The sequence below is a fragment of the Schistocerca gregaria genome, chromosome 10 (genome assembly GCF_023897955.1).
Source record: "Schistocerca gregaria isolate iqSchGreg1 chromosome 10, iqSchGreg1.2, whole genome shotgun sequence".
Taxonomy (NCBI): domain Eukaryota; kingdom Metazoa; phylum Arthropoda; class Insecta; order Orthoptera; family Acrididae; genus Schistocerca; species Schistocerca gregaria.
The window spans coordinates 211,405,855-211,429,603 of NC_064929.1; the positions used below are offsets into that span (position 1 = coordinate 211,405,855).

The following is a 23,749-nucleotide window of genomic DNA, read 5'->3' on the forward strand; positions in this document are numbered from 1 at the left end:
TTGTCGACGGAATGTTAAGTACTAAACGCCGCCACTAACTAAACTGAACTCAACTCCTCGCAAATAGGCCATCAAGGCCCAGCGGCACTGACCGACCGCGTGTCATCCTCACCCGACAGGCGTCACCGGATGCGGATATGCAGGGGCACGCTCTCCGGTCGTATGTCAGGTTACGAGACCGGAGCCGCTACTTCTCAGCCAAGTAGCTCCTCAATTCGCCTCGCAATGGCTGAGTGCACCCCGCTTGCCAACAGCGCTCGGCAGATCGGATGGTCACCCATCCAAGTGCTAGCCCAGCCCGACAGCGCTTAACTTCGGTGATCTGACGGGAACCGGAGTTACCACTGCGGCAAGGCCGTTGGCGCCGCACTTTATACCAAAAGGGCTTGGCGTGAACGTACCGGAGGAATTAGAAATTTATATGACATGAAAAACTGTCCGCACGACGTATTAAACGAACAGACTGATTTCAAACGTAAATATTACTTAGCAGATTTATTGGCATTCTGGAACCGGACAACGATTATAAAATTGACAACGAAAGATTACACAAAGAAGTGAAATTACATGTAAGTCGTAGAATACCGCTGATTAATCTGTAACCATTTTAAAAACATGTGGCATCATTGAAAACTGTCGGCTAGCTGTCAAATTACTTCGTAACTTTATTTTACTACCATAAAAACAGCGGCAATTGACAAAAGAATTCTTCTGTGATGCAACATGAACGTCTCGCCTAGCTACACGTAAGTATACATGTGTAGTTAACTCCACGTACAAATGTCGCGAAAGTAAATCAATCCTACAAACTTAAGTATTCCCAAATGTACTTGAAAATGGGAATACTGCCAAAGTATGCCTACTGTACGAAATATAATAAAACTATTAGGAGCTAACCTTGGACGGTTTAACTCAAAACGTAACGTATTGCACATGAATAGTTGAAGCAATGCCCTACTGTCCGATTACAGTCTTCTTCTTCTTATCTTGCAAGACTCGCCGTGTTACTTCGGATGTGGCGTGGTTAGTTTGGGGGTTGGACGGCCGCCGTTCTTGTCGCCACCACGTTACCCCACAGGTACCGAATAGGCTATGTACACAACAACTGTGTGCGTCAAGTGTTTATTCCATGTGGAAGTGTGCAAACGTTTTCTAAGTGTTTGCGAACCGTGTGTGTGGAACGGGACTTGAGTACGAGCTCAGTATTCACCTACTGTGATGTCGGAAACCGCCTAAACACCACACCCAGGCCGGCCGGCAGACACGCCCCTCGTCTTTAATTTGCCGGGCGGATTCTATCCGGTGCCAGCGCGTCTCCCAGTTTTCCGGAAGAGGCGCTTTAAAGCGGACGGCTATCCCAGTGGGTCGCTGTTCATCTACACTATTGCCGACATATCAATGGAAACAATAAGAACATAAAATACACAGCAGTAACCATCTACCGTGCTAATGACCATACTGAACAAATAGCACGGACATCAGAAACCAGGCTGAGATCCACCCGAAAATTCCTAGTAATCCGCATTTCCCTATAAGCCGTGGTAAAAAATTGCTGTTTCGCCGCAGCGCGTTGTGTGAAGCAGTCGTCCTCCGTTTCTGGCGGTGGCGCGGCTGTGGCAGTCGCAGCTTTGGTGTCTCACTCTGGTGGGAACGAGGAAAAGTTGCCTGTCCACGTGCATTTAAGGGTCGCCATGAGCTCGGCAGTGGATCAGTCTGTCAGTCTCGGCGAGTCAGGTCAGTTGGTCAACCGGGTCAGTGTGGGGCAGTCAGTGTCTGTCTGTCGTCCGGAGTGCTACTATGTGTTAGGCCGACGGCCTGCTCAAGTTTGCTCAGGCAATGGTCATAGGCCGTTGGACACACTGAGACACAAAACGACTTGTCCGCGTTGAGCGTCGGCGCATGTGAGGTCGCCCCCTGGCAGCCAGTGAGCCGCGCCGTACAGCGAGGGGTAGTGGCTTCGCGGTCGTCACGAGAGCAACAGGAGTCAACCCACGACATCGGTCTGGCCGGTGCGAGCTGCGACGCCTTGAGACGGGAGATCGGAGCGCCTTCCTGCGTCCGTTGAAGCGGCTGGCAGCGGACGGTTCGGGAGAGCGATTTGGGTTTGCTGCGCCAGGTCTTCGCCAGACATCACAGTGCATTAGAAGAAGTTAAGTGGTTCGTGATATGTTGTTTCATTTACTTGTTAAATTCTACTTGTTGTCTTGGTCAGTCTCTCGTCCGCAGCTTACTCGTCTGTCTCTCGTCCGCATTTGTTAGGCAGTTAGTGTCTGTCTGTCTGTCGGTCTGCCGTACGTGAATCCTACAAACTTAAGTATTCCCAAATGTACTTGAAAATGGGAATACTGCCAAAGTATGCCTACTGTACGAAATATAATGTCATGAAATATAATGTCATGTTTGTCAGATTCGGTGTAAACGAATTTATTGCTTAAGGTGTAGAGGCTGAATTCCTGAAATATGTTTTTTATTTTGTCTATCATCTTGAGAGGTAGTTTATATGCAATGCAGAGCATGTCTGTACATTTTATGTAAGACTCCATTTCATGGAGACAAGGTACTGTAAAGCTGTGAGGACCGGGCGTGAGTCGTGCTTCGGTAGCTCAGATGGTAGAGCACTTGCCCGCGAAAGGCAAAGGTCCCGAGTTCGAGTCACAGTTGGGCACACACTTTTAATCTGCCAGGAAGTTTCAGCTCCATTTCATGGGTTTTTATTTAAATGGTCATTTTAGTGCATAAAGTTGCCACCCTTCCTCCGTAATAGTTCTTTTAAAAACAAGTTGCACTTTCGGTGGCAAATAATTTTAATTCGAGTGTTTTGCACCATTTCCATCCCTCTTACGTGGTGCATAGTTTCTGTTTGTTTGAGTTGTTAAAATTTTTAGTTTAAAGTAATCCGGTGTGCTGCATATTTGCACCAGTGTAGTCTTTCAGAGGTTGTTGTGAGCGGTCGTGACTACGGGCGTGTTAAAAGGGAGCGGCAACGTTCTCATCCCGAAAGCTCATACTGTCAAAAAAAATTGTTATTTCTGCCTCTGAATAAAGTGCGACTTGATATTTGCAGGGTGCTTTCTGATTATAATTTTAAATCTGTTTTAAAAAAGGGGGCTTTTAGGAATAAAATTACTATTTATTAAAAAAATTAGTTTGTTTTCATCAGTTACGCAGTGGCAACTACTTCCACGCTCACGTAGTGTGATTAAATGTGTTAATGTTCTTGATGAATCGCTAGTAAATAAAGTAAATTTTTAAGAAAAGGTTTTGAAAGTAAATTCACGGTTCACCTTATGTAGCGCACGTAAATTTTAAACTCAATATTTGCTGTATTTGTGAAATGCCTGTTCCAACACACAACAATATCTACACGGGGTTTTCGAAAATTCCCGTTACTGACTTCTAGTACTTGTAAAGGGGAGTGAGCACTTAATATTCTGAACGTACCGTTTCAATGCTATTGTCGTTTGTCAACACGTCTACTAGGTTCGTACGCAACAGGGTAGTCACGGTGGGGGCTGGTTGCGCCGGATCGGCTGATGCCTCTCTGTCCTGCCCCTCTGACCTGGTTCGAGTGTCATTCACGTGTCCGTGAGTGTTAGAGCAACACGGTCGTGTATACGTTTGCAGAACACACCGACACGATCCTTCTGAATAGGCAACCGCAGTGTGATGGAAGAGAAGAGCTGCTCGTTGCCTCTATCAAGATCGTTATCCACAATGTTAGGACTCCAAGGCGTATCCTTTTCGCCACAAATACACAGCGGCGTCGAGGAAAGGGTTCCTTCACCGTGGTGCTCCAAAAGAGGCCGCACACCCGAACTCGAAGAGGCTGTACTGCATTACGTTGAAGAGGACCTCTCCACGAGTACACGTGCAGTTTCTTTGGTTAACTGTAAAACAAAGGTAGTTTTCAATTAGTGGACACGTACAGCACGTGTTGATCAAAAATGGTTCAAATGGCTCTGAGCACTATGGGACTTAACACCTATGGTCATCAGTCTCTAGAACTTAGAACTACTTAAACTTAACTAACCTAAGGATATCACACAACACCCAGTCACACGAGGCAGAGAAAATCCCTGACCCCGCCGGGAATCGAACCCGGGAACCCGGCGTGGGAAGCGAGAACGCTACCGCACGACCACGAGCTGCGGACACGTGTTGATCCACAGCCCTGTCTCCTGAAAATTGATTAAATAGAGCATATGCAAACTGAATTTAATAAATAAACACTACGTCCTCCTCAATGTAATGGACATTCGATTTCAGTTTCGTGTTGTGAGGTCCTTCCAGTCCAACTGCTTAGCACGGACTGAGTGATTTTTCCGGTCCATTTTTTTCCGGGAGTAGTGGGGGAGGGTGGAATGGGCGAGGGGAAGCGGGCTAATTTAATTAATTAGTCATTTAATTTGATATCAAACTCTACTTCCGGAATTTCCCCGCTACCGACTTCCAGGACTCTTCCAAAGGAGAGTGGGTATATAATACACTACTAGCCATTAAAATTGCTACACCAAGAAGAAATGCAGTTGATAAACGGGTAATTATTGGACAAATATATTATACTAGAACTGACATGTGATTACATTTTCACGCAATTTGGGTGCATAGATCCTGAGAAATCAGGACAACCACCTCTGGCCGTAATAACGGCCTTGATACACCTGGGCGTTGAGTGAAACAGAGCTTGGATGGGGTGGACAGGTACAGCTATCTGCCCATGCAGCTTCAACACGATACCACAGTTCATCAAGAGTAGTGACTGGCGTATTGTGACGAGCCAGTTGCTCGGCCACCATTCACCAGACAATTTCAATTGGTGAGAGATCTGGAGAATGTGCTGGCCAGTGCAGCGGTCGAACATTTTCTGTATCCAGAAAGGCCCTTACAGGACCTGCAAGGTGCGGTCGTGCATTATCCTGCTGAAATGTAGGCTTTCACAGGGATCGAATCAAGGGTAGAGCCACGGGTCGTAACATATCTTAAATGTAACGTTCACTGTTCAAAGCGCCGTCAATGCGAACGAGAGGTGACCGAGACGTGTAACCAATGGCACCCCATACCATCACGCCACGTGATACGCCAGTATGGCGGTGATGGATACGCGCTTCCAATGTGGATTCACCGCGATGTCGCCAAACACGGATGCGACCATTGTCATGCTGTAAACAGAACCTGGATTCATCCGAAAAAATGACGTTTTGCCATTTGTGCACCCAGGTTCGTCGTTGAGTACACCGTCGCAGGCGCTCCTGTCTGTGATGCAGGGTCAAGGGTAACCGCAGCCGTGGTCTCCGAGCTGATAGTCCAAGCTGCTGCAAACGCCGTCGAACTGTTCGTGCAGATGGTTGTTGTCTTGCAAACGTCCCCATGTGTTGACTCAGGGATCGAGACGTGGCTGCACGATCCGTTACAGCCATGCGGATAAGATGCCTGTCACCTCGACTGCTAGTGATACGAGGCCATTGGGATCCAGCACGGCGTTCCGTATTACCCTCCTGAACCCACCGATTCGATATACTGCTAACAGTCATTGGATCTCAACCAACGCGAGCCGCAATGCCGCGATACGATAAACCGCAATCGCGATAGGCAACAATCCGACCTTTATCATAGTCTGAAACTTGAAGGTACGCATTTCTCCTCCTTACACGAGACATCACAACAACGTTTCACCAAGGAACGACGGTCAACTGATGTTTGTGTATGATAAATCGGTTGGAAACTTCACTCATGGCAGCGCGTTGTAAGTGTCGCCGCCAGCGCCAAAAGTGTGTGAATGCTCTGAAAAGCTAATGATTTGCAAATCACAGCATCTTCTGTCTGTCGGTTAAATTTCGCGTCTGTAGCACGTCGTCTTCGTGGTGTAGCAACTTTAATGGCCAGTAGTGCATTTTGAATTGGAACGCGTGTCCGGGAACGTGCCGTTTACGCGCTACAGCCATTTGAAAGCACGCTGGTAAAGCGACTAGTTTTACAAGTAGTTGATTATTCGTGACAGAGTTGTTTTGAAATTCCATTTATTAACAACCAAAGAATTTGCTCGTGCACTCGTTGGCGGGTTCTCTTCAGCGCGATGCAGAACGGCCTCCTGCAGTTGGGGTGCGTGGAGCCGCCCTGCAGCACCACGGTCACGCCTGCTGACGCTGAACGTACCCTTTACTCGAAGCCGTTGCGTAATTGTGGCGAGAAGGTTTCCGACGGAGTCCGACGTTGTGCGTAAAGAGCTTGGTAAAGGCGCCGAGTAGCTCTTCCATTACCGGGAGCTTTGCCATACAGAAGGATCAAGTATGTGTTTTCTGCACACGCCTACCCAACCATGTTGCTCCAACACTCACAGGCACGTGAAAGAGTCTCGAACCAGGTCAGAGGAGCAGGATGGACGCCAAATGACATCGGCTGATTCGTCGTAACTATCCCGCACCATGCCTACCTACCTAGCAAACATGTTTTCAAACGGCTGTAGCACGCAAAACGGTACTTTTTCGGGGCATGGGTTGCTATTCAAAATATTATATAGTCACTCCCCTCTACAGGTCCTAGTAGTGTAACGGAAATTTCCGAACATCCTGTATAATTCGTCCTTTGCCGATCATTTATTAATTACAGGCCATAAGAACCTTCAACATCGCAGCTCCTTTCTAAGGCTTGGCATTTGACGGCAGGATTTACCTAAGAAGCCATCGATAAAACTTGGGGAGAGGCTGAGCACTCTACACTGTTATTACCACGACGTCCTTAGATTACGTCCCCTCAGCCCCCCCTCCCCTCCCCCCAGGCTAACTACTGGATTTAGGTATAGTTTTTAAGAGTTCCTCCTGCTCTCATAGGTAGCTTCATATATAAGTTTCTTTACTAGGCATAAGCAATCGTGTGCCGTTATTTTTAGGTTTCATCTCCTATTTAGCCCGTCTCTTGTTCTATCCATTACATTTTTTGATATACTTTGACCCACGGTTGGGAATAAATGGGCTATTTAGCGCCGGCCCATGTATGAACTCTCTCGTATTCGTACGCACATGCGCATTCAAGTAACTTGCCTTGTGTTGCGCATGTGCACGGGTAGCGGGTCGGGCCTTTAAGTGAACGACCGTTTGTAGCTGCAGTTTATGGCGGGTCATGGCCCATCGAACATAGGCCGGTGTGAGGTGGAGCGAACACCATTAAGCGCCGGCCGCGGTGGTCTAGCGGTTCAGGCGCTCAGTCCGGAATCGCGCGACTGCTACGGTCGCAGGTTCGAATCCTGTCTCGGGCATGGATGTGTGTGATGTCCTTAGGTTAGTTACGTTTAAGTAGTTCTAAGTTCAAGGGGACTGATGACCACAGCAGTTGAGTCCCATAGTGCTCAGAGCCATTTTTGAACCATTAACCTAAGTAGTGGCTTTGACTTTGTACATATGTGCTGTTTGTGTTTTCCTTTTTTTTCTCGTTTATAAATGAATAGCTATGGTGTTCTTTTAATCATTGACAAAGGTCTTCTTAGGCACGTGAGGGTTTTATTGTTCGTTCTGAAGAAGGTGTAGTTATCTACGCCGAAACCTGCGTTAACACTCAAGACTACGATTTTTTTTCGCAATCGAGGCGGGTTTTTAGTTTTTTAATATGCAGGCCATAAGCATATATAAGTTCATGACGTCAGTATCCTGCACACGGAGAGGGCAGGCTTTTGACTTAATATTCTTGAAGAGCTAGAAATTTACAAACATCATTCTGTCAATGACCGTTTCATACTAAATGAAAAGCTGCAATTACCTGATAAAAAAATTTAATGTTACAAAGCCTTTATTTAGAAACGCCTAAAAGTGAAGTCTCTGTTTTTCCTCAGGGCAGAGTGTAGCTCATATTTGCTGTTGCATTCGCCTATATAATGTTTCATTTTGCATAATACTTGCTAGTGCTATGTGAGACGAACGCTTACGTGCTTTGCAACATGTTGTTGTGGTGGTCGTCAGTCCAGACACAGGTTTGATGCAGCTCTCCATGCTATTCTATCCTGTGCAAGCCTCTTCATCTCAGAGTAACGGGTTCAAATGGCTCTGAGCACTATGGGACTTAACTTCTGAGGTCATCAGGCCCTAGAACTTAGAACTACTTAGGACATCACACACATCCACGCCCGAGGCAAGATTCGAACCTGCGACCGTAGCGGTCGCGCGGTTCCAGACTGCAGCGCCTAGAACCGCTCGGCCGCCCTGGCCGGCTCCGAGTAACTGCTGCATTCCACGTCCTTCTGAATCTGCTTAGTGTATTCTTCACCCTTTGGTCTCGCTCTATGATTTTTACCCTCCACGCTTCCCTCCAATATTAAATTGGTGACCCCTCGATGGCTCAGAACGTGCCCTACCAACCGATCCCTTCTTCCAGTCAAGCTGTGCCACAAATTCCTCCTCTCCACAGTTGTATTCAGCATCTCCTCGTTAGTTACGTCATCTACCCATCTAATCTTCAGCATTCTTTGTATTTGTACAATACTTTTCGGCATTAAGCACCTGGTATCTCCCACTATTACTAGAAGGCGCTATTTGTTTTGTGTGCACGTTGTAGAAACTTGGGCCTGTGGGCCTGTCAGTCGTATGCCGTCCCCAGCACCTACATCACCCATAGCGGTGTATAGTACGCTACGGCATGTAACTATTCTTCTACCGGCAGTTACCAGCTTTGTGTCAGTTTCAGTGTCTTTAATAATATGCGATTTTAATATGAACTCCTTCATGAAGTATTTTATGTGACAATAACATTATTCCTCTTACTGGTTCATGAGCTACTACATGTCATTAGTCATGTTATAAAGCCTTTCGGGATAAAATGTGGATGCTTTTTAGTTTTCTCTATCTTAATGTTTATTTGTAATCTTTTTAGGTAATCGTCAATCCTCTGATGTAGACGCTCGTAATCGGTGTCGAAACATAGTAAAAGTGAAGTTTTATTGCAACCGATTAGCTTTTTTATGTCTATCAAATTTCAAAATGGTTCAAATGGCTCTGAGCACTATGGGACTTAACATCTGAGGTCATCAGTCCCCTAGAACCTAGAACTACTTAAACCTAACTAACCTAAGGACATCACAGACATCCATGCCCGAGGCAGGATTCGAACCTGCGACAGTAGCGGTCGCGTGGTTCCAGGCTGCAGCGCCTAGAACCGCTCGGCCACTCCGGCCGGCCTATCAAATTTCTGTCAGACATTAGGTATCTACTGCGAATTATACTGAACCTAAACTGTGTTCTATAATTTGTATATTTTATTTTAAAACATTAAAATAAGAAAGAATCCAAAATTTTACACAGCCTTAGCTCTGTGATTTTATTTAGAACGAAGCGATATAAAATTTCACATTAGTTGACACTTTCCAGGCGCCTAGGACATTTGACTGCGTTGTCTTGAATAGTCTCGAAGAAGAAAGGCCATTTCTGGGAGAAACCGGGAAATATTGTTTTAAAGTAGATGAGACAGGTTTTAACGGTTGCAAGTGATTAACAATTCCCCGCTGCACGTGCGGAATCTCGCGTCGCCTCCAGCGCTCCAGCGCGTCATCCAGCTGTCGTTTACCACTTCCAGCCAGCTGTGTCCGCCTTTTTTTTTTTTTGCCGCGACATTTCACCATCCTACACTCCGTCGTCGTCAGAGTGCTAGAGAACCAAGACGGTATTCTGCCCGGGAATAATAAACCCACACATACGTATAAATACACAAATACAGTGCCGATCGCTCGCTAATAACAGGTCTTGGGTACTCAGTAGAAATTTTGTATTGAACCCAAACTCTTATCCCGCCCTTCGGGCGTGGCCCATCATTAGTCTCTTAAAAAATCCGTACATCATGATCACAAAAATATTCCACGAGCCAGACAGTAAGGCGGAATAAGTAACAGACAAATTTACAGAATACAGAATACAATAAAGAAAGTTGCATAAAATCTGGCATGTAGGGTGTTTCCTTAAGGTCGTTGAGCCGTGGTTAAAATTGCTTTTCTGAAGAGCGCTCCGCAGCGCGTAGTGTGAAGCAGCCGCCCTCCGTTTCTGGCGGTGGCGCCGCTGTGGCAATCGCAGCTTTGGTGTCTCCCTCTCGTGGGAATGGGGAAAGGTTGCCTGTTCACGTGCATTTAAGGGGCGCTATGAGCTCCGCAGTCGGTCAGTTTGAGTCTAGTCAGTCGGTCAGCCGGCTCAGTGTCGGGCAGTCAGTGTCTGTCTGTCTGCCGTACGTTAAGGTGGTCAGTCGGGGTGAGGCTAGGTGAGTCTCGCGTCCCCAGTTGCTGGTCTGTTTGCATTTGTGCGGCAGTTAGTGTCTGTCTGCCGTCGCAGTGCAAGTATGTCTGTTGTTTGGAGGAAACTTTAAGCCAGAAAATGAAAGTCTTGCCACTTCGCCAATAACAGAACTCAGCTAGTGGTCGCCCGGTCGGGGCTGAGTTCCTGCATTCAGTGTGCGCGTTAGGCCACCAGTCTGCTCCAGTTGCTCGGGCAACGGTCATTGCCGGTTGGTTCGATCGGTTGGTCGATCGCGCACTGAGACACGAGATGACTTGTCCGCCTTGAGCGTCGGCGCATGTGAGGTCCCCACGTGAGTGCAGTGGGCAGCGGCGTATAGCGAGGGGTAGCGACACGAGAGCAACAGGAGTCAACCCACGACATCAGTCTGGCCGGTGCGAGCTGCGACGCCGTAAGACGGGAGATCGGCGATCCTTCCTGCGTCCGTTGTAGCGGCTGGAAGCGGACGGTTCGGGAGAGCAATTTTGGGGTGTTGCGCCAGGTCTTCACCTGAAACTGCAGTTTATTAGAAGTTAAGAGATTCGTGATGTTTCATTTACTTGATAAATTCTACTTGTTTTCTTGGTGACGTCACCAGCCGCTTTGTTTTGGGGTCGTCCCACCATTCTTCTCCGTTTGCCCACCAGCGGGAAGGTGGTTATTTGTGAATTGAGTGGTCCTTTTCTCCCTTGTGGTTTAGAACAATCTGCGCTTCGAGTTGTTTAGTAAACTCCCCCCCTGTCAATCTGCCGTACGTTAATAGCTGCGTGTGTCATGGTTGTCGGATTCGGTGTTAACGAATTTATTGCTTAAAGTCCGAATTCCTGAAATATGTTTTTATCTTGCCTATCATCTTGCGAGATGGTACATGTGAAATGTAGAGCATGTTGTACATTTTATGTGAGTTTGCATTTTATGGGTTTTATTTAAATAGTCATTGTAGGTTAAAAGCTTGCCACCCTTCCACCGCAAGAGTCCTTAAAAAAATTGCACTTTCTGTGGCGAATAATTTGAGTGTTGTACCATTTCCATCCCTCTTACGGGGTGCGTAGTTTACGTGTTTGTGTCAGTTGTTAAAAACTTTTTAGTTTAAAGTAATCTGGTGTGTTGCATATTTGCACCAGTGTACTCTTTCAGAGGTTATTGTGAGCGATCATGGCTACGGCCGTGTTGAAAGGGAGCAGGCAAGCTTCTCAGCCCGAAGGCTCATGTTGTCAGTATTGTTCTTCTGCCTCTAAATGAAATTGTAACTTGATATTTCGAGGGTGCTTTTCTGCTAATAATTTCAAGTCTGCTTTGAAAAGGCTTTTAGGAATAAAATTCACATTTGTTAAAAGTAGTTTCATTTTCCTTCAGTTACTTCCTGGCAACTACTTCCACGCTCACCTAGTGTGATTAAATGTGTTAATGTTCTTGATGAATCGCTAGTAAATAGAGTAAATTCTTTAAGAAAAGATCTTGAAAGTAAATTTACGGTTCAGTCGTGCAAAAATGTAACACGACATAGAGAATGCCCCACTGAACAATGTGAGGTACGAATCTAGGGTTGGAGAAGCCGGCTTAACGAGATACGGAACTAAACGTGTCTACCGCTTTGTCTAGCGTTACTGTTTTCCGCCTTATTTACAACTAACATGCGTATAAGTTTACACTAACCGTACTGTTTATCTGCATGTATATTCTTTATTTCCTGCAAGGAAGCAAGGAGGGCGAGCCATATCCTCTACCTGGCCATCTGAATGGCCACCTGTACTTGAGATTCGTGCAAAGCGTTCTACATGAGTTGTTGAAGAACGTACCCTTGTCTGTCCGTGAGAGAATTTGGATACAACATGACGCTGCAGTATCTCACTTCAGCCTGGATGTCCGCAATCATCTCAGTGCTGCATTTCCTGGTCGCTGGGTTGGAAGGGCGGGTCCTATTCCATGGCTTGCTAGGTCGCCTGACGTCAGTCCCCTTCATTATTTCCTGTGCGGTACTCAAAAGCCACTTGTTTGACCCCAGTGGATATAGAGAGGGAATTAGTTGCCGGAATTGTGGCTGCCTGTGTTGTGATTCCAAACACGCCAGGGGTATTTGGCAGGCTGAGTCAGAATCTTGTACGCCGATGTGATGCTTGCGTTGAGGTTGATGGCCGTCAGTTTCAGCACGTTTTGTAAGATAAAGTACAAATGTTACGTTCATTGTCAGTCATGGCATTTGCAGTTAACTGTAAGTAATGTAAACAAAAACGTACACAGTACTGTGGATTTTATTCCTGTTATCTCCTTAAGCTGTCTTCTCCGATCCCAGGATCCCTACCTCAAATTCTTCAGTGGACCATCCTCTATGTCCTGTTAAATTTTTGCACGCTGTTACGGAAACGTCCTGTATAGTGCACGAGGTTTCACAGTAAAAAGAGTCGAGTGCAATAGTTCAGCATGAAAACAAAAGTGAACAATTCATGCTAGCCAGAGCGAAGTAAACTAAAAACACGTCAAATTAGAATTATATATACACTATTAGCCATTAAAATTGCTACACGAAGAAGAAATGCAGATGATAAACGGGTATTCATTGCACATATATACTAGAACTGACATGTAATTACATTTTCAGGCAATTTGGGTGCATAGATACTGAGAAATCAATACCCAGAACCACCACCTCTGGCCGTAATAACGGCCTTGATATGCCTGGGCATTGAGTCAAACACAGCTTGGATAGCGTGTACAGGTACAGCTGCCCATGCAGCTTGAACACGATACTACAGGTCCTGAAGAGTAGTGACTGGCGTATTGTGACGAGCCAGTTGCTCGTCCATCATTGACGAGACGTTTTCAATTGGTGAGAGATCTGGAGAATGTGCTGGCCAGGGCAGCAGTCGAACATTTTCTGTAACCAGCAAGGCCCGAACAGGACCTCCAACATGTGGTTGTGCATTATCCGGTTGAAATGTAGGGTTTCGCAGGGATCGAATGAAGGGTAGAGCCAAGGGGCATAACATATCAGATATGTAACGTCCACTGTTCAAAGCGCTGTCAATGCGAACAAGAGAAGTGTAACCAATGGCATCCCATACTATTATGCCGGGTGATATGCCAGTACGGCGATGACAAATAACGCTTCCAATGTGCGTTCACCGCGATACCGCCAAACACGGATGCGACCATCGTGATGCTGTAAACAGAACCTGGATTCATCCGAAAAAATGACGTTATGCCATTCGTGCACCCAGGCTCGTCGTTGAGTACACCATCGCAGGGGTTCCTGTCTTTGATGCAGCGTCAAGGGTAACCGCAGCCACGGTCTCCGAGCTGATAGAGCATGCTACTGAAAAAGTCGCCGAACTGTTCGTGCAGATGGTTGTCGTCTTGCAAGCGTCCCCATCTGTTGACTCAGGGATCGAGACGTGGCTGCATGATCCGTTACAGCCAGGCGGATAAGATGACTGTCATCTCGACTGCTAGTGATACGAGGCCGTTGGGATCCAGCACGAGTTCCGTATTACCCTCCCGAACCCACCGATTCCATATTCTGCTAACAGTCATTGGATCACGACCAACGCGAGCAGCAGTGTCGCGATGCGATAAACCGCAATCGCGATAAGCTGCAATCCGACCTTTATCAACGTCGGAAACGTGATGGTACGCATTTCTCCTCACGTGTTCCAATATTTCTACGGAATCCAAACTGATCTTCCCCGAGGTCAGCATCTACCAGTTTTTCCATTCGTCTGTAAAGAACTGGCGTTAGTATTTTGCAGCTGTGTGATGACTGGGTGTTGTGTACTGTCCTTAGTTACGTTTAAGTAGTTCTAAGTTCTAGGGAACTGATGACCATAGATGTTAAGTCCCATAGTGCTCAGAACCATTTGAACCCAGTTTGTAGCTGTGACTCTGCTAGAACTAGTAATCAGGATAGGTTCAAATGGTTCAAATGGCTGTGAGCACTATGGGACTTAACATCCGAGGTCTACAGTCCGCTAGAGCAAAACTACTTAAACCTAACTAACTAAGGACATCACACACATCCATGCCCGAAGCAGGATTCAAACCTGCGACCGTAGCAGGAACCGGTTCCAGATTGCAGCGTCTTGAACCGCTCGGTCACACCGGCCGGCAGGATAGGTATCAACTGCGATCTTGGAAATAAAACTTCTATTTTTGAAGCTTTTTTGTACATAAAGCGTTTCATTACCCCATTAACTTTAATTCCTTTTCTGGTGTTCTCGCACTTGCCAAACTAACGCTGGCACACTACCGAGCAATGGGCCGGCGGGACGGTCTAGAAGCCATGGTGAGTGCAGTGTGTGTGTGTGTGTGTGTGTGTGTGTGTGTGTGTGTGTGTGTGTGTGTGTGTGGAACACGTGTGGACGGGCGAGGCTGGCCATCTGCACCTCGGTCCGTCGTCACCCGATGCCTCAGCATCTGCCGCCGCAAGAACTGCCAGCGCCGAAGAAGACGCGTCCTGCCGACCGAGCAGACGCAGCGATAGCAGCGAATTTAAAGTGTGGGGCGAGGGGCCCGTCCTCACTGGTGGTCGCTCCCCTCAAAACTCGACATGCGGCAGGCCGGCGCTTCCTGGTTCGTGCTCCAGTTCGCCATAATCCACAACACTAGCACCTCACATTGTATGCTGGTGTGCAAAAAGAACAATAAAGTAAAAAACGTCACAATTTCTGCTTACATGGTCAATTCTTACATTTAGTCCGCATGACAGGCCAACAACGCAACTACATCTACATCTACATGACTACTCTGCAATTCACATTTAAGTACTTGGCAGAGGGTTCATCGAACCACAATCATACTATCTCTCTACCATTCCACTCCCGAACAGCGCGCGGGAAAAACGAACACGTAAACCTTTCTGTTCGAGCTCTGATTTCTCTTATTTTACGAAGGCTGTCCAGAAAGTAAGTTACGATCGGTCGCGAAATGGAAACGACTATGAAAATCCGATAAAGCTTTGCAAAGATGTGTTGGACAGTGTCTCTAGTATGACTCTAGGTAGAATTATGTCGCTCTTAGTGAGCGCGTAAAGATGTTATAGAAAATAGTCCCACCAAGTACGAGGGCCTGGTGAGAATTTTCCCCTGAAGCTATGCAACCAACATTACATAGCCGTCGTGCGGTTTCTTCTTAAAGACAATTCTCAGCCTCATTCTGCAGGGGCAATGAAGATGTTCCTGCATCGTTTCAATTGGAAATGTTCGGTTACCCACAATACAGCCCGTAATTGTCTCCCACTGAGTTTCATCTCTGCTCAAACGGACCGCTGGCTAAGAAGACAACATTTTGGTACAGACAAAGAGCTTTAGGCCAGCGTAGAGAATCGGCGGAAAGCACTGGCGGCTGCCTTCTATGATGAGGATATTGGAAAGTTGGTACAACGCTACAACGAATGTCTGAGTCAGAACGGCGACTACGTAGAGAGGTAGCTGAAAGGTGTAGCTAACTGTTACAAATGAAACATTTCTGATTTTCACTGTGATTTTCATTTCGCGATCAATCGTAACTTACTTTCTGGACAGCCCTCGTATTTTGATCTTCATTCCTACCTATGTAGGTTAGGCTCAACAAAATATTTTCGCATTGAGAAGAGAAAGTTGGTGATTGAAATTTCGTAAATAGATCTCGCCGCCACGGAAAACGTCTTTGCTTTAATGGCTTCCATCCCAACTCGCGTATCATATCTGCCACACTCTCTCCCCTATTACGCGATAACACAAAACGAGCTGCCCTTTTTTGCACCCTTTCGATGTTCTCCGTCAATCCCACCTGGTAAGGATCCCACACCTCCCACACGGAGGACGAACGAGTGTCTTCTACGCTGTCTCTTTAGTCGACTTATTGCATCTTCTGTGTCCTTCCAATGAAACGCAACCTTTGGCTCGCCTTCTCCACAATATTATCTATGTGGTCTTTACAACTGAAGTTGTTCGTCTATCATATCCGCCCTTTTTACTTACTTTTTTTTTCACACTGTCATACAATGAATGGAGAGAGCCGTATTGGTACTCGACAGTGACCAGTACACAGGCCCACATTTATTCGTTTCATGTTCTAACAACCCTACCACAACAAAGGTCAAAAATTAATTATGATTGTAGCGTGGCTCACGGTGCTAAATATTGCATTTTCGGGCAACAACAAAGTTATATTATGTGGCAGGTGTCATTAGAGCACAGTTAATAAAGTCATTTCTTGAAATAATGGATAAACGAGGCACTCATCTTTTCGTGTTTCCCACACTACTCTCGTTGTGAACTCGTGGCTCAATCGTCGAAAATCTAGGTAGTGATGATTCCAAGCTCGGATGCAAAGAGGCCTAGGTGTTATTCTGCGATATTCAAAAGTTTTACAGATGTGTTTCATAAACCATTCTTGAAGATTAAACTTTTGCAAGTTAGGACAATGGTGATGTAAAAAAGTAATCAGCTCTCCGAATTTAAGTTACTCTTCTTTTTTATTACTTTTGTGGCAATATCACGTAACTCGTTCCAAAACATCACTTCACAATATAAAACGTACTTGAAAATATCTTCCTCGCTGTTAAAGTTCACATTTCATAAACTGACCACAATTTGCGTCTTTTTAACATAACGACCAAAACTTGACTACCTAATAACCGCTTACGCGCCCAGAAATCAGAGTTACAAGTACGTCAAAGATCATAGTGACAAAAGAAAGAATACATATAAGAATATCATTGCAATATATACATATCGAAGTACCTCTTCATTAATGAAATCAAATCTGAATGTTGTCACAGAAATATGTTAACTATTTTACAGATACACAGTAGAATATTGCTGGTATCGAGAGGTTGAGGTGAGGTGACGTAATGGTTACGTAATTCAAGTACCTTTACAGTGTGTAGGGTGAGAAAAAGGAATCTCAGACTTTGATTTAATGGCTTATCAGTCTTCTGACCAGTCTCATGCCTTCCAACCATCATAGTTACTACAGGTGAAATCTCCTGGATTGTTGGGCCACGGCATCGTTGTATTTGTTCTATGCGATAGACATTTCGACCCCTCTGCTGGGATCTTCTACAGGATCTTGTCGTGTCCAGACTGGCTGAACACACTTGAGTGCTCAGTCAGCCGTCCATACTACAAGATCCTAATGACTATCACAGCACAGGGTTCCACGGTTGACTGAACGCCCTTGAGAGTTTAGTCCTCGCCGCCAACACTACAAGCTCTGCACAGGTGCCCAAACGTCGGTAGTATAGAAGTAATACCCGCGGCCTAACGATTCAGATAATTTTACCTCAAGTCTTACATCTCAAACACTATTTGTTGCATATATTGCAGTCTCTTCCTCCTTATCGAACGAGGTGGTTAGCACACTGTACTCGCATTCGGGAGGACGACGGTTCGAACTCGCGTCCAACTATCTAGATTTAGGTTGATATCCCTCAATCGCTCGAGCAAGTCCGGGATAGTTTGTTTGAAAGGGCACGGCCGATTTCATTCCCCCATTGGCGCAGTCCGAGTGTGTGCTCCGTGTCTAATGATCTCGATGTTGACGGGACGTTAAACCCAATCTTCCTTCATTCCTTTCTTTCTCTGCAGTTTTTGCCCTTGCAGCTCCTTCTAGTAGCGTCATCGACGACCAGCATTAACACTCCTTCTATTGACGGACCAAAACGCTACAGGCATGGGACTCCATCCCACAAACTGACTTCCGACACCTGTACAACACAATGAGGCACGTTCGCGTTCTTGCATTCAACATTACACCCGTTATTAATGTATCAGCGTTTCACGTTTGCATTGGCGTATCTCGCGCTTACATTTACCAGTGATCTTGCAACATTAGACACTTAAATATGTTACCTAGACATATGTATTGCCGAAATTTCGTTAGTACACCTTAATTATTTGTTGATACTGCTATTTTTTCTGTCAGTGTAGGCTACTGGTCAGTGAAAACAATAAATACTCTAGTTTTAACATAAATATTGTGACAGTGTACTGAGGCGAAGCAGTTCCTTTTGTCTTTTTTCATTTTGAGCGCTTGCTACATCAACGATAAAGGATATAAACGGCCTGTTTTTGCTGCATATCTGAATTAAGAAAACTTCACAGCATAAGATGTCCCTGTCGAACTTGATAACAATGACGCCGAACGTCATGGAATCGGCGCAGTGGCCAGTGAACTTCTGTTACGTCACTGCCTCAGAAGACGTATGGCGTCAGGTTCCCACTTATTACTGGTATCGTCAGCTCGTTAATCTTCATTAAGGCGAGAGCTCGTCTGCCGTAAATACAGCTGTCGTTGTCGCATGGTTTCCGTTTATCGCCGCTTCACGGCAAGCCACTTTAAGTACTCGTCGGTCTGACTTTACCCACGTTTGTTGCACGTAACGCGAGAGACAATTATAGTCAACGGTGTTAATGTTGTGATCTTCAGTCAAACTGGTTTGATGCAACTCTCCATGCTACTCTATCCTGTGCAAGCCTCTTCATCTCCGAGTAACTACTGCAACCTACACCCACTTCAACGTGCTTACTGCATTCATCCCTTCATCTGCATCTACTGCTTTAACCTCCCACACTCCCCCCCCCCCCCCCCCCTCTCCATACAACTGACGATTCCTTGACGCTCCAGGACGTCGCCTAGTGTTAGCGATGATATTAATTAGTATTCATTCTTAATTTCATAAAAATGTAAAAAAAGGAGTATTTTGTCAATTTCCATAGAACTAAAGCAGCTGGCTACAAAAGTTAGCATAGACAGTAAATTATTAAAAAAAAATAGCTGTCTCTCCCATAAGGTGGCAGTTTCGCTAAATAGTAACACCCTTATGAGCTGTATATTATACAACAGGCTATCAAATGTCCAAAGGATAATTCAGTTAGTTGCCTAATATTATTCATGATGTTTTTTCGGAAATTTATGTTGTTTATAGTACTAGCACAAAAGTTTTACATGATTGCTACTAACAGATTTTCATCCTTCCGATAGCGAAAACTGTCTGAAAAGAGCACATTATTAATTATAAATAGTCTACATTTTATACTACTTCCAAATTACAGATGACCAAACAATAATGATGCCCTTATGTGGGACAACATCGTTACGTGTAAGACTCTAATACTCGTAAATGGACTAACAATAGAGCAACTCATGGCTTTAGCAAAGTTGTGCCATAAATTAAATCGTATGGTTTGCAAGCAAACAAAAGTACCTTTAATCAGATGGAACAGTGCAAATTTGACAACCAGTCCACAGCACTCTGAGTCACTTGGTATGGAGAGCTCAGATCAGCATCAACTAATCGGAGCGGGAACTAGCGAGATACGCTATCTACTAATCGAACCTTCATTATTCCCCTGCAGTACCACATTTCAAAATTTTCTGTTCTCTTCTTGTCTAAACCGTTTATTAGCCATGTCCCGCTTCCACACGTGGCTACACTCCATACAAACACTTAACTCTATACTCGATGCTAACAACTTTCTCTACTTCAGAAACGCTTTCCTTCCCATTGCCAGTCTACATTTTATATCCTGTCAGCTTCGGCCATCATCAGTTATCTTGCTGCACTAACAGAAAAACTCATCTACTACTTTAGTGTTTCATTTATTAATGCAATTCCCTAAGCATGACCTAATTTGATTCGAGTACACACCATTACCTTTGTTTGTTGATACGCATCTTATAACCCCTTTTCAAGAGACTATCCATTCTTACAAACAATATTGTCGGTACAATTAGCCGACAACTGGAGCAAGACCGGTAAATTGCTTATATAAACGGAGGTTGACCGGGAGATGAGGGAAACAGCAAACGCCTTTTTCCAAAACTGTTTCACTGAGTCGCATGAACGTCGAAATGCCAGATATCGAGTGACCAGGGGGTAGAAAAGCAACTGAAATCGCTCGACAGAGAAAAGGCGACTGGACCTAAGGGAATATCAGTACGAGTCCATACAAAGTAAGTGGTAGCACGTACTCCTCTTCTACTAACAGCGTTGCTCGCTGAAGGAGAGAAGAGTTCCTAGTAAATGGAAAAAAAACGCAGATGATTTCGTTGTCAAGAAAGGTTGCCGAACACGTGCACAGAACTATAGATCTACATCTATGAGGCCGGTCTGTTATACAATTTTGGAACAAGTTTTTTTGCTCCCATATGACATTTCTGGAGGCCGAAAATCTCCTCTTTAGGTATCGAAATGGGTTCCGAAATCAAAGATCGTGTGAAATCCAGTCACCTGTTCATCCACGAGACCCAGAAAGCAGTAAATAACAGGCGTCCAAGTACATGCCGGGTTCCTTGACTTCCGGAAGGTGTTCCATATAGACCCGCACTGCCACCTAATGAACAAAATACGGCCGTACAGAAGTGGGGTTTGTGGGTTAGGGACGCTCAACATTGAGGTTATCAGGAGGAACAACGAACGTGGTTAAAAAGTAGAAAACGCAGCAATAAAAGAACTAAAAGCAAACTGAGATAGAAATTGAATGCATTACTGAAAAAATACGGGAGAAAGATTAGCTTATCCAACCAAATACTATCTAAAAACACAAATTTAGCCACAGAAAACAAAACTCGCCAGCCCACACAAAATCAAATGTCAATATTGCAATGACTTTTATGTAGGACAAACAGGAAGAAGTTTCAGAATCAGATATCGAGAACACACCAGAAATAGCGATGCAAATCCATCCGCTTTCTTCAGTCACATGAAAACAGAAAATCACATAGTAGACCAGATGGAACGAGCAATGCAAATATAACGCGTAATGTCGAAGGGAATAACAATGTATATCATGGAAGAAATAGATATTTAGGTGCACAATATAACTAACAACAAAGCATACTAAACGAAAAAACTGATCTTAAGCACAAACACTACATCGAATATTTTATAGACGTATCAAAGATAGAAAATGGATAAACATTAAAACCAGTAACATTTTACAAGCAACGATAATATTAACAGCAAAGATCAAATCAGTAATACACTGAAACTCATAGCTTAGTGTAATACATACAGTCGCGATACTCTCCGATGTGAAAATTGTTAGTTTGACAGTTGGAGCGACGCTAGCGCTCCAAGCGGTGAGAAAGCAGTAGGTCGCATGCATAGTACGGATAATATTTGTTTTAAATTGTTTTCTACTAATTAACGAAATGTTTGTTATATTTTTGCGTTCCATGTGCTATTATATTACTAAGAGACATGAATTACCGAGATAAACAGGTGAAACCAGCCAAGTCATACTGATTCAATGACATAGGATACATCTTATTCATGAAGAAATACTTTCGAATGCATGTATACTTGCAGCTTATTTCGCTGAAAGCAAAAGAATAGAAACACATATTTCCTTTTGTTGTCTGTTGTTATTATAAGCACTTTCTTTGACATTTTTTTTTTTTTTTTGTAGAGTCTAATCATTCCCCTATTCTTACAGCTCACTCGATTTTCTAATACACATACATTCCTCTAAATGTAATTCTTTTTGCTTCAAAAGAGACTGTGTTGATGACTCTTGCCGTTTAGAGCTCAGATTTAGGTGCAATTGTGGTTTTCATTTAAGCTACAGTTGTGGTGGCTTATTTGGTACCTTATATAATGTAGGTCTTACATTCCATATAGTTTTCCTACGTTCCACATTTACTAATTTGGCTGAAAATGTAGCGAACAAAACTCTGCATTGTTGGTTAGATACACGATGTCTTCCTACTACAGGCTGGATGTTCCGGTATTTACAAGTAATCTTTTTACTAAAGGAAAACGAGATTATTCAGCAAACGTCTGTATGTTACAAGAGAGCCGTAAATGAACTGTTCTGTAATGTACCGCTTCGTACTTCCCAGGGTCCTTAGGAAACTAAATAATGACAATTGTGGTGTCATTTATAGTTACTGTCGGTTTTTAGGTCATTACACACACTTATTGTAAAAACTATGTTACAAATCAATATAAACGTTAGTATTCGTACACATTCGATATAGTAATCAGAAGTGTCGACTGCTGGCCGCTTGGGGCGCTGGAATCGCTGTGGGCAACAAAAACGAAACGTAGTGTCGCGACTGTTACGTTAGACTGTGCTCACAGGTTAATAAATCAGAACAAAATTGTGACTATATAACACCGCTGGTGTTCTATCAAATAAAGTTTTCAGAAGTGCAAAAAACTTGTAAACAGGACCAAAAGGCAAAACCAACAAAAACATTAACGATCGAAATATGGCAGTGTGGCTGACACAATCATATAATCACGCGACCTGTAAGAAATAACAATCAAATGATGTGGATACCTGAAACAGCTAGACGTTAGTACTACCAATGTTGACAATAAGTATCCGTAACAGTAGAACCAAAGATCAACGAATTCATATTTTATTCGCAGACAGAAAACGGCACTGGAGCCGAAATAGGCCTATCGCAAACCTACAAAGCACTAAATACTTTAAAGAAAGCACCGATTAGGACTTCTGTACTTATGTCTCCGCAAGACATATATCGAGCTGTGCGCCATCGAGAAAAAAACTGACGTCCAATATGGATTCAAAGAAAACGATAAGAATAAGCTAATACCTAATAAACAGTAATCAAAATGTTTTCCTTCGAGATGTGTAATTTTAAACTTACGTCTGCATCACATTTCCAGTGCTCGTTCTTCAAACATAAGGTACTATTGATTGATTTCTGGTTTTATGTATTATCAGATAACATGTCTCGATAGATGCAACGGAGTAAAATTGCCAGAAATATCTTAGTGTTTTGGTTTCTAGAAGACAGGACTATCAGAAACATTCCCAGGAGCTTGAGTTATGATAGACAACAACAGTCCGAACGTTCTGGTGATACGTCTGCAAAAACTTATCTATTAAACAGCAACACGATCTAGAAGACTAAACATGCTGAAATGAAGGTCGACGTCATGGAATCTGTTGAGAGAATTTTTGGAACGTAGCATGACCAGTGCGAGAGAAATTCCACTCCTGTATGCCTGCAGGCGGTGCAGCACTGCTTCTGACGCAGAGCGTATCTGAGAAAAATTTATTAAATTTTTCCGGTTGCAGCCCTTATCTACGGAAAGAAAAATGTTGTTAGTGCTCACAGAATTACCTGACGTTGAACAAATTCCCGTTAGCGGTCAGACCAAGGCCTGTAGGCTGGCATTCTTCTGTGCAGTATCCTTTTATTTATTGGGTTACGTAATATAGGATTTTAGTGGTTTTATAGAATACCTTCGTACAGGCAACGTTCTCATTCCTTCATGCAGCAACAAAAGAAATATATTCCTTTTTGTTACGTAAGTCATTAACAATTTAGTTATATGCTTTTATCAAATAATCGTCGAGATGTCCACCCCGATAGCTGACTGATCAGCTTGATGAATTGTCGTCCTACGAGCCCGGGTTCGATTCCCGGCTGGGTCGGGGATTTTCTCCGCTCAGGGACTGGGTGTTATGTTGTCTTCATCATCATTTCATCCCCATCCGACGCGCAGGTCGCCCAATGTGGCGTCGAATGTAATAGGATCTGCACCAAGA

General features: G+C 44.4%; 1 protein-coding gene and 1 pseudogene across 1 annotated transcript in view; one reads left to right on the plus strand and one right to left on the minus strand.

Annotated features, from left to right (window-relative positions):
• The window catches only part of LOC126293477 (ras-associated and pleckstrin homology domains-containing protein 1-like), a 222,657-nt gene that overhangs the window by 68,159 nt on the left and 130,749 nt on the right, over window positions 1-23,749 (plus strand). The window lies entirely within an intron of this gene.
• Window positions 246-363, minus strand: LOC126293796 (5S ribosomal RNA; annotated as a pseudogene).